The sequence below is a fragment of the Cebus imitator genome, unplaced genomic scaffold, assembly GCF_001604975.1.
Source record: "Cebus imitator isolate Cc_AM_T3 unplaced genomic scaffold, Cebus_imitator-1.0 Scaffold207, whole genome shotgun sequence".
Classification (NCBI taxonomy): Eukaryota; Metazoa; Chordata; class Mammalia; order Primates; family Cebidae; genus Cebus; species Cebus imitator.
In genome coordinates, this window is record NW_016107522.1 from 643,148 (window position 1) to 652,125 (window position 8,978).

At 46.8% G+C, this 8,978-nt stretch overlaps 1 protein-coding gene across 8 annotated transcripts in view; it reads right to left on the minus strand.

Annotated features, from left to right (window-relative positions):
* AMMECR1L (AMMECR1 like) overlaps window positions 1-8,757 on the minus strand; it is a 23,032-nt gene extending 14,275 nt beyond the window's left edge. For 5 of the 8 annotated variants that reach the window (XM_017548448.2, XM_017548443.2, XM_037745670.1 and 2 more), the window contains exons 1-2: window positions 8,621-8,757; window positions 7,022-7,131 (exon numbers count right to left, since the gene is read on the minus strand). The gene's annotated coding sequence lies outside the window, so the exon portion shown is untranslated. Of the gene's footprint in view, window positions 1-4,028; window positions 4,171-7,021; window positions 7,132-7,288; window positions 7,796-8,620 lie in introns of those variants that run through there. The other 3 variants (XM_017548445.2, XM_037745668.1, XM_037745669.1) reach the window with 3 other exon arrangements.
* Window positions 8,758-8,978: the final 221 nt, after the last annotated feature.

Here is an 8,978-nt window from a genome sequence, read left to right on the forward strand (position 1 = left end):
CTCATGATCCACCCGCCTTGGCCTCCCAAAGTGCTGGGATTACAGGCTTGAGCTACCGCGCCCGGCCAGCCACGATCATTTTATATCGTTCACACTGCCACTAAGTGGCAGAGCTAGAATTTTTTTTTTCTTTTTTTTTGAGACAAAGTCTCGCTCTGCCGCTAGGCTGAAGTGCAGTGGTGTGATCTTGGCTCACTGCAACCGCTGCCTCCCAAGTTCAAGCAATTCTCCTTACTTGGTCTCCTGAGTGGCTGGGACTACTGGTGCGTGCCACTACTGGCTAATTTTTGTATTTTGAGTAGAGATGGGGTTTCACCATGTTGGCCAGGTTGGTCTTGAACTCCTGACCTCAGGTGATCCGCCCACCTCAGCCTTCCAAAGGCATAAACCACTGCGCCTGGGCCAGAGCTAGGATTTAGATCACAAGCTATGCATCAGGCTCTATAGCCTGGGTCTTCTCAACAGCCACAAGGAAGAATGAATCCTTCTAATAATATCCACTGGGTTCAGTCTCTTTCTTTAGGGCGGGATTAAAAAAAATAAGTTCTGGGCTGGGCACGGTGGCTTATTCCTATAATCCCAACACTTTGGGATGCTGAGGTGAGAGGACAGCTGGAGCCCAGGAGTTGGAGACCAGCCTGGGCAACAAAGTGAGACACATGTCTCTACAAAAAATAAAAAAAGTAGCTGGGCATGGCAGCATGTGCCTGTGGTCCCAGCTACACAGGAGGCTGAGGCAAGAGGATCACTTGAGCCCAAGAAGTCGAGGCTGCAGTGGGCCATGTTTGTACCACTACACTCCAGCCTGGGTGACAGAGCAAGACCCTGTCTCAAAATAAATAAATAAATAAAATTATTAATTCTAGGGTACGTTAAGAACTAATCTAACAACTTATAGACTCTTGCCAACAAAAATGGAGCTGGAAAAAAAATATGAAAAACCAAGCCCAAAGTCAACATTTCAGCCATCACCTGGAAAATTATCCCCCAGTCCCAGGGCCATTTGAATCCACGATGGGTGTCACTGGTCTAAGTTCTCATTTGCCTCCACTTTGTGAGCAACTGTGGGCGGCAAGCTAGAGACACATACAGGTTAGATGAAGCAGCAGGATCATATCCCCAGAGAGCTGGTGTTTTAACAGGGCCCTGCAGCTCTGCACCTGTAGAGCTTCAGAATTCAAAGAATGAAAGAGAAAGGATGAAATGCAAAAGCTAAAAAAACCTTTCATCATTCTTATTACACCACACCACGCCTGAAGGAAAAGCTAAATGTCATGAGACAGAGGCAAGAACTCAGGTGTTCTCTGGCAGGTGGTGTCACCTGGCTGGTGAAACATCCTATAACAGAGCAACAGAAGGGATTTTCAAACCCTACCAGTGCAAGTCTAGAAGATTCTGCCTACACACTACATACAGTCACTGATCCGCAGTGGAGCATAACCACAGTTGATGTCTAGCGCTTACAGTTCCCCCACATCTTCCAACTATGATTTGCAATGAACAAAACCAACCAAAATCTTGGCTCTTTAGGCCCATGCATTTCCCTGGAGGCCACTAAGTAACCAATTCAACTGATAGTCTCAGTTGAGTTTTAGTGACCAAAAGCAGAGTTAGATATTTTCTGCATCAAAAATATATTAGAAGGCATTTCTTTGAAAGCTTATTCCATAAATTCAAATCTATGGAAAATTTCTTTCTTTTTTTTTTTTTTTTTTTAAATGTGGGGTTTCACCATATATCGGTCAGGCTGTTCTTAAACTCCTGACCTCAGGTGATCCGCCCGCCTCAGCCTCCCAAAGGGCTGGGATTAGAAGCATGAGCCACCGCGCCCGGCAGAAAATTTCAAATGTGCACAAACTGGAGAAAACTGTATACTCCACAAATAGTATAATGAGCCCAATATTTAACAATTTCCAACCTATGACTAATCTTATTTCATCTATACCTCTGTGCATTATCTACTCGCTCCATCTCCCATCCTTCTACAGAATTATTTAAAGCAGGTTTTTGAGGGGACTAATATTTTACTTATCTGTCAACATACACCAAATGTTAGCTTGATATAGCTTGCAAATTTGTCGCCACCCAAGTCTCGTGCTGAACTGTAATCCCTAATGTTGGCTGTGGGGCCTGGCGGGAGCTGACTGGATCACGGGGGTGGATTTCTCATGAATGGTTTAGCACCAACCTTTGGTGCTGTACTCCTGATAGTGATGACGATATGAGTGCGTTCTCTCAAGATCTGGTCATTTGAAAGTGTGTGGCACCTCCCCCCGCCTCTCTCCTGCTCCTACTTTGCTCACGTTACGTGCCTGCTCTCGCTTTGCCTTCTGCCATGAGTCAAAGCTCCGAGGCCTACCCAGAAGCAGACGCTGCTAAGTTCTCTGTACAGCCTGCAGAACCCTGAGCCAATTAAATCTCTCTCTTTTTAATAGATTACCAGTCTCAGGTATTTATAGCGATATAAGAATGACCTAATACATAACAACTATAGGCAAAGAATGTGAAGTAAACCAGGATACTGGTAATAAACAAAGGCTTCTTAAATATCAACCACTATCAACAAATTTCATCAAAATTTTCTCTTTCAGTTTGAGATTCTCTAGTTCTATTCCAACAAAGTAGGCATCTCACCACAACTAAGTATTTCCCAACTCAGCTCTCAGTACTGCCCTGCAAGGATCAAGAGACACCTGGTCCTCCAGCAGCCCGGCTTTGTGAGTACAGGGTAAGACACTTCAGAATAATAGCATTCTAATAGCTCATACTAACTATCCATCTGACCAGCTAAAATCAAATGCTCCACTTAATTACAAACTCTGCTTCTTCTAAATCTGTGTCCACCAAACTTCCCTGCCAAACCTCATAAAACTACCAAGGATGGTACTGGGTACTGTGAGTATTGTACAAATTACAGTGAATCTGGTTCATCCAAAATAAAGAGGAGCCAGGCGCAGAAACTCATGTCTGTAATCTCGACACTTAGGGAGGCAGAGGTGGGTGGACAGCTTGAGCCCAGGAGTTTGAGACCTGCCTGGGCAACGTAACAAGACCCCATTCTCTACAAAAAGGGAAGGAAAAAGACAAAGTGTGAAATTAGGTGTATATACAACCAAGACACTTCCAGGCCTTCAGCTGGTTACTTGTACAAAGCTCAGGTCAAGGGCTATGGTGAGAGTCTGCAGTAGTAATCCCCCCTTCTTCCTGTTCATCCATTGCGACCACCAATAAAAATAAGCTCTTTAAAACTAGGCTTCCACCAGATGGAAACAATACTCATACTTCAACAAAAAGCAAGCAAAATTACAGGAACCACTGTTTTACCTCTTCAGACCCCTTAACCTTGCAGGTGTCAAATAAAATGTGCCATTAGTGCTTAAAGTCACCAGCCTTCCTCAGTTATGCTGCGGTGTCCTCACCTGCCCTGTGCTTGCAGGAGGTTCTCTCCTCTCCACCTGATGTACAATACTCAAGGGGACCCTGAACTTCATTAGGACCCGCAACGAGGGCCCCTGAGTAACTCTTCCTCCTTCTCTGTGGGGACACTGAGCACTGGCCTGCTATTTGGGGCAGCTTACAACTTAAAAAATTTCAGCCTGCACTGAACTCGGCATCACCCTGAGCCTGAGAGGCCGTGGGGCATCTGTTTCATCTTTCACGGCAGCTAACATGTGCCCTACATATAGTACACACATGGGTACACACACACACACTCACACACACTGCTGCCTGTCACCAACAATCTTATCTACACATCTAGTAATTTTATTTAAGTATGCCCGCTAACAGTGGAGTACTGCAGAACCTGGGGATGACTGAATTACAAGTACCTATTCTTATCAACAATCTCCATTCTACTTAGCTCAACCAAGGGATTTTTTTTTTTCTTTTGGGATAGTTTAATAATTATTCATAGCAAAATGGATAGCCACTGTGGATAATTCATATTAAAAATTAAGTCAAGTATCACCCAAATTCACTTCTTGGTCCAATGTATGCTGGTAGCTATCGTCTTTGCTAAAACATACCAGCTGTCAGTTCTGGAACTGGCTTCGGGTACCACTTCTAGGTGGCTCAAAGCTTTCCTTTGATAGGTCAGACAATCTAAACTGCAGTTGGGAAGAATTATTTTTTCCTTTTTGAATGATGGAGCACTTTCAGAATTACCCACTAGAGAGCTTATTTGCCTGGGTGGCCACTTGTGGTTTCAGGGATTAATACAAACTATTTCTCCCACACAGCTAATATTTACCAACCAGGTACTGAGGCTGCTATTGACACGAAGATGTGATGATGCCCTCACTCATGTGTCTGGCTGGGCAAAAGGACCTTCCTCTCTCACTGTGGGTCCCTTCCAAGGCTACTAAGTCCACTGAAAACAAGCTCGCCATTTCCTAGAGCAGCTCCCCTCTTCAGGATACAGAGCCTAGATTTTGAGGTTACAGTCTCATCTCTGATCCCAAATCTCATTCGCCATGTACCAGCTATGCAACTCAGGCAAGTTTTCACATCTCCGTGGACTTGGGGTCCTGCTACCACACAGGTTTATTTGTGAGCTGTGAAAGACATGAAAAGCACCTGGCAGCTCTGTGGCATATAACTGCTATCTATTAAGTGTCTGCTGTTACCAATACTACCCTACCCCACTGATAAAAGTAACGTTGGTTATAAAAATAACACAGTTCTGAATGCTTACAATTTCTAGAGAAATAAATGCCCTCATAATACAATTTCATTAAGAATGACCTTGTAATCTAAAAGAGCACATTATTAACACGGGATTACTACTCTCATGACCTCTTTGGAGAGCAACAGCTTCTAATAAATCTTATCTACTGTTTCTTTTCATCCTGAGATGCCAGAAAACACAGAGAAAAACACTTGGCTGTCTTGAGAGTTGTACAGTTTTATTCCACTAGAGTCCTCATTTAAGCTTCTAAACATACACTAGAAAGAGACTAAACTTGCTAAATGTGCTATTATTGTAGACATCTTGATACATATTGAATACCAATAAAACTGTTGTCAAAGTAGTAAGTGTGAAACAACCACCAGATTAAAATATCTAGGAAAGCCTAAAGGTGGGGGGAATAATCTAGATTCACATTTTGAAGACAAGTCTCAAAACAGCTTATTCAAGGGCACGACCTGATAAAGATTTGGGAGGTGGGAAAGAGGCCAAGAAAAAGGGGGTCTCTGTATTTTCTTTCGTTATCATTTAGCATTTAGACGTTTGCTCAAATCAAGCTTTCCACAGAAGGGAATAAGCAGTTGTTTCCTTTGTGACAGAGTTGAGTTGAAATTCAATTTAATAATTACATTATGGGTACTGAAATGGCACCTGAGCTATAATTCTGTCCTACTTATGGAACTATTCCAGGAAACAGTCAGAAAAACCCACATACATTCTGGTAACCATACCAAATAATCGTTTCTTTATTTTTGAAATCCCATTATACACACATCCAAAACAGTTGGTGTGCGAAAAATTTCCCCACAAATCACAGACCTACCTATATAATTGTTCCTTTTTGTTTTGTTTTGGAAATAGGGTCTCCTCTCCCTCAGTTGTCCAGGCTGGAGTGCAGTGGTGCTATCACTGCTCACTGCAGCTTTCTAGTTCTGTGTTCTAGGGATCTTCCTGCCTCAGTCTCCCAGGTAGCTGGGACTGCAGCCTGGGACTACAGCCACCACACACTACAACCACCACACGGCCAATTTTTTTTTAATTTTTCCTTTTGTAGAGACAGGTGTCAGTATGAGACCAAGTTGGTTTGTTCACTTCTGGCTTCAAGCAATCCTCCTGCCTTGGCTTCCCTGTGTTGGGATTTACAGGCATGAGCGACTGAGCACAGACTTTTTCTCTTTTAAAGAGACGGAGACTTGCTATGTTGCCCAGGCTGAAGTGGCTATTTACAGGGCTCAAGCGATCCTCCTGCCTCAGCTTCTCAAGTTGCTGGGGCTACAGATGCAAGCCACCATGCCTGGCAACAACGGCTTTTCGGCTTTACAGATTTTTAAAAACATGCAGAACTATGCATTCTCTTTTCTTAGCCTCCCGAGTAGCTGGGGCTACAGGCGCATGCCACCATGTCCAGCTAATTTTTGTATTTTTAGTAAAGACGGGGTTTCACGATGTTGGCCAGGATGGTTTCGATCTCTAGACCTCGTGATCAACCTGCCTCGGCCTCCCAAAGTGCTGAGATAACAGGCGTGAGCCACCACACCTAGCCAGAACTATACATTTTCATTTCAACTTAGCTTAAAGAAAAACACGTATCTACCAGTGGAAACTTTTGTTTCTCACATCCTCTCCCTTTTCTATGTGACCTGTAGCAAGTGGCCAGATTTTTCTGGGCCTCAGTTCTTTCATTTGTAAAATAAAAACATTTATCCCCTGCATCCATCAGAGGAGCTGGGAAACTCCACAGAGAAGTGAAGCACTCTGAAAACTCTCTCCCAAGTGTCAGCATGCTATCATTAGCCAACTCAAGGGGACACAGTAGTCATAATTTTTACCCCAGAACTTTGTTTAAAGTTTACAGTGTAAAATTTTAATTATTTTCAAATCTGTGACAGGATTTTCAAGAAAATATCATCACTATGGCAAATTTAGGACAAAATGTTCCAAAAGTCTCTGAGGACTGAAACTATAGAAAAGAGAAACAATCATTGACTTTGATCAGGAACTGCATTAATCTCTGACTTAATTACCCTAAAAGTTAAGACAATCTCTTTGGCTGTATTGAGAATTTGGGAAGGGTGGGGGGCCAGAAATATAAAGGAAAGATCATGCCACAGCAGCACCCAGCTAGCTCACTCTAATGGGAGTATGGAAAACAAACTTGTCTTTGCATATTTAAATTATTTTAAAAGAGAACAAGTGGAAAAACTTCAACAACATTAGGACCCCCCTCATGGAAGAAAAATACAAATGAACAAAATACACCGACATCTCAAAGTCCTAAAGCCAAAAACAACAATGAAGCTCTATTCTAAATATGTCCAAGATAATACTCACTGAAAGCAGAAAGTTTGTATTGCCAGAGGAACAGCTACAACAGAGGAGGGGAGCTATTTTGTCTCTGGAATGAATTTTCTTCCTTCCGATTCCATTCCTTCTTCCTGTACCTAAGACGGAAATGCAGGTGCTGTGAACACACACCCAGAGGTAAGTGCAGAGGTAAGATATGGTTTCTGAAAAACCACAACTCGACAGAGCAATTTCGTGAGGGGGGGAAGGAGGTGACACATACAGCTAGAGAACAGATTCTCCTTATTTCCAAACCTTTCAAACTCTAAATCTGAGGCAGCAGTGTAGTCCCATTCCCTGAATCATCTCATCCTGAGCGTCATCAGCAAGAAGGGAGGACACTGAGAATCAAAGGTATTATTCATTGAACTTGAGCATGAGACGCACATTAAAACTTCCCCACCACCGATGCAGAGGAAAAGTTGCTCTCTGGCCAGGAGAGACCATTTAAAGGTTCTCCACCGGTTTCAGAACACAAACCAATTTCCCAATCCTCTGCACAGTTAGCACTGAAGAATTACTGGACAGCATGCCAGAGGCAGGGACCTGAGGGCAGGCCATCTCGCTATGCCAGGAGGAAAAGATCATTGTTGCTAAGAGTCATCCATCCTTACTCTTAGAATCGAAGAAATCTCTTCCTGATCTCTTCACCAACTCTCCCCACTACTAGAGAATTGAGCTGCTCCCAAAGATGTAAGTAAACAGGAGACTGTTTACATCTCCTGTAGGTGGGAGAGGCCCCACCCACTCTATCCTAGGAGAGGGCAGTGAAAGAGGATAAGGCCCAGAGGGATAAGGGTGAGGGAGCGTGGCAAGGAGAGGAGTTCAGATCAGGACAGGGAATGGAGGAGGACAAGGAGTGAAGGGCAAAACCCACAGCCTGGGAAAGAGAGAGGAATGAAACCCAGAGTATCAGGTGGACGGATCACGGAACTGGGGGCCAGCGGAGGTTAAGGAAGGAGGGCCCAAGGGTAGGGGTGGGAAAAAGAGGAGGAGGCGGAGGAAGCCCGCTTGTGAAGAGGACAGGCCAGAGCGGGGAGGGGAAAAGCAGGACGAGGGAGAGGGTGAAAGGTGAGAAACGAGGGTGTGAGGAAGGAGGGTCCGGGGCGCTGGGGAGTTGGGGAGAGGATGGAGCGACGGGTAGAGCAGCTTGGGCCGAGCCGCGGGGGTGGAATCCAGACGCCGGGCGGGGGAGGGGGCGGCGGGACGGTGGGTGGGGGCCACCAGGCGGCGCCGGAGACCACCAAACTTTACAACGAGCGAGCCTGCTTCCTGGAGGGAGTGCAGACAAGGAGCAGGAGCGGGAGCCGAGCCTCGCGGCCCGGGGTACGGCGCCGCCCGCCCCTCCCCGGCAGTGCCTCCCGACCCCCTGCTCTCCGCCGGGACACGACCCGAGGCCCCGCCCGCCACCCGGGACCCTTCCCCGACACTGCCCCGGGACCCCCGCCCCAGGACCGCGGGGTTCCCTCCCGGCCCTGCCGCCCGCCCCAGCGAGAACAGGCCAGACGGGCCCAGCGGTGGCTGCCCCAGGGAGGCCCGGCCCGGCAGCGGGGAGGCGGAGGGCGCGGCGCAGCCCGAGTTTCCCACCTTTTCTCCTGGCCCAGACGCGGCTGGGGCGGACGGGACCTCTCGTGCTCTGCCTCCTCCTCCTGCTTCATGGAGCCATGCGCCTGGGTGGGGGCTCCGGAGAGAAGCGGGCCCGCAGGCTGGCCGGACGCGCGGCGCGGACGGGGCGGGGCGAAGGAGGCCGGCGGGCGGAGGAGGAAGCGTCGGGGCGGCGGCGGCCGGGAAGAACTAGAGGTATTCCCCGGGCGGCTGGAGGACTGAGTCGAGCCGGGACCCGAGTCCTCCGGTATCCCAGCAGCCACCGGAGGCAGTGAGGTAATGGAGGAAGAATGTAGGGAGTCCTCCAGTGGACCACACTCCTTCTAGCGAGCCACGGAAA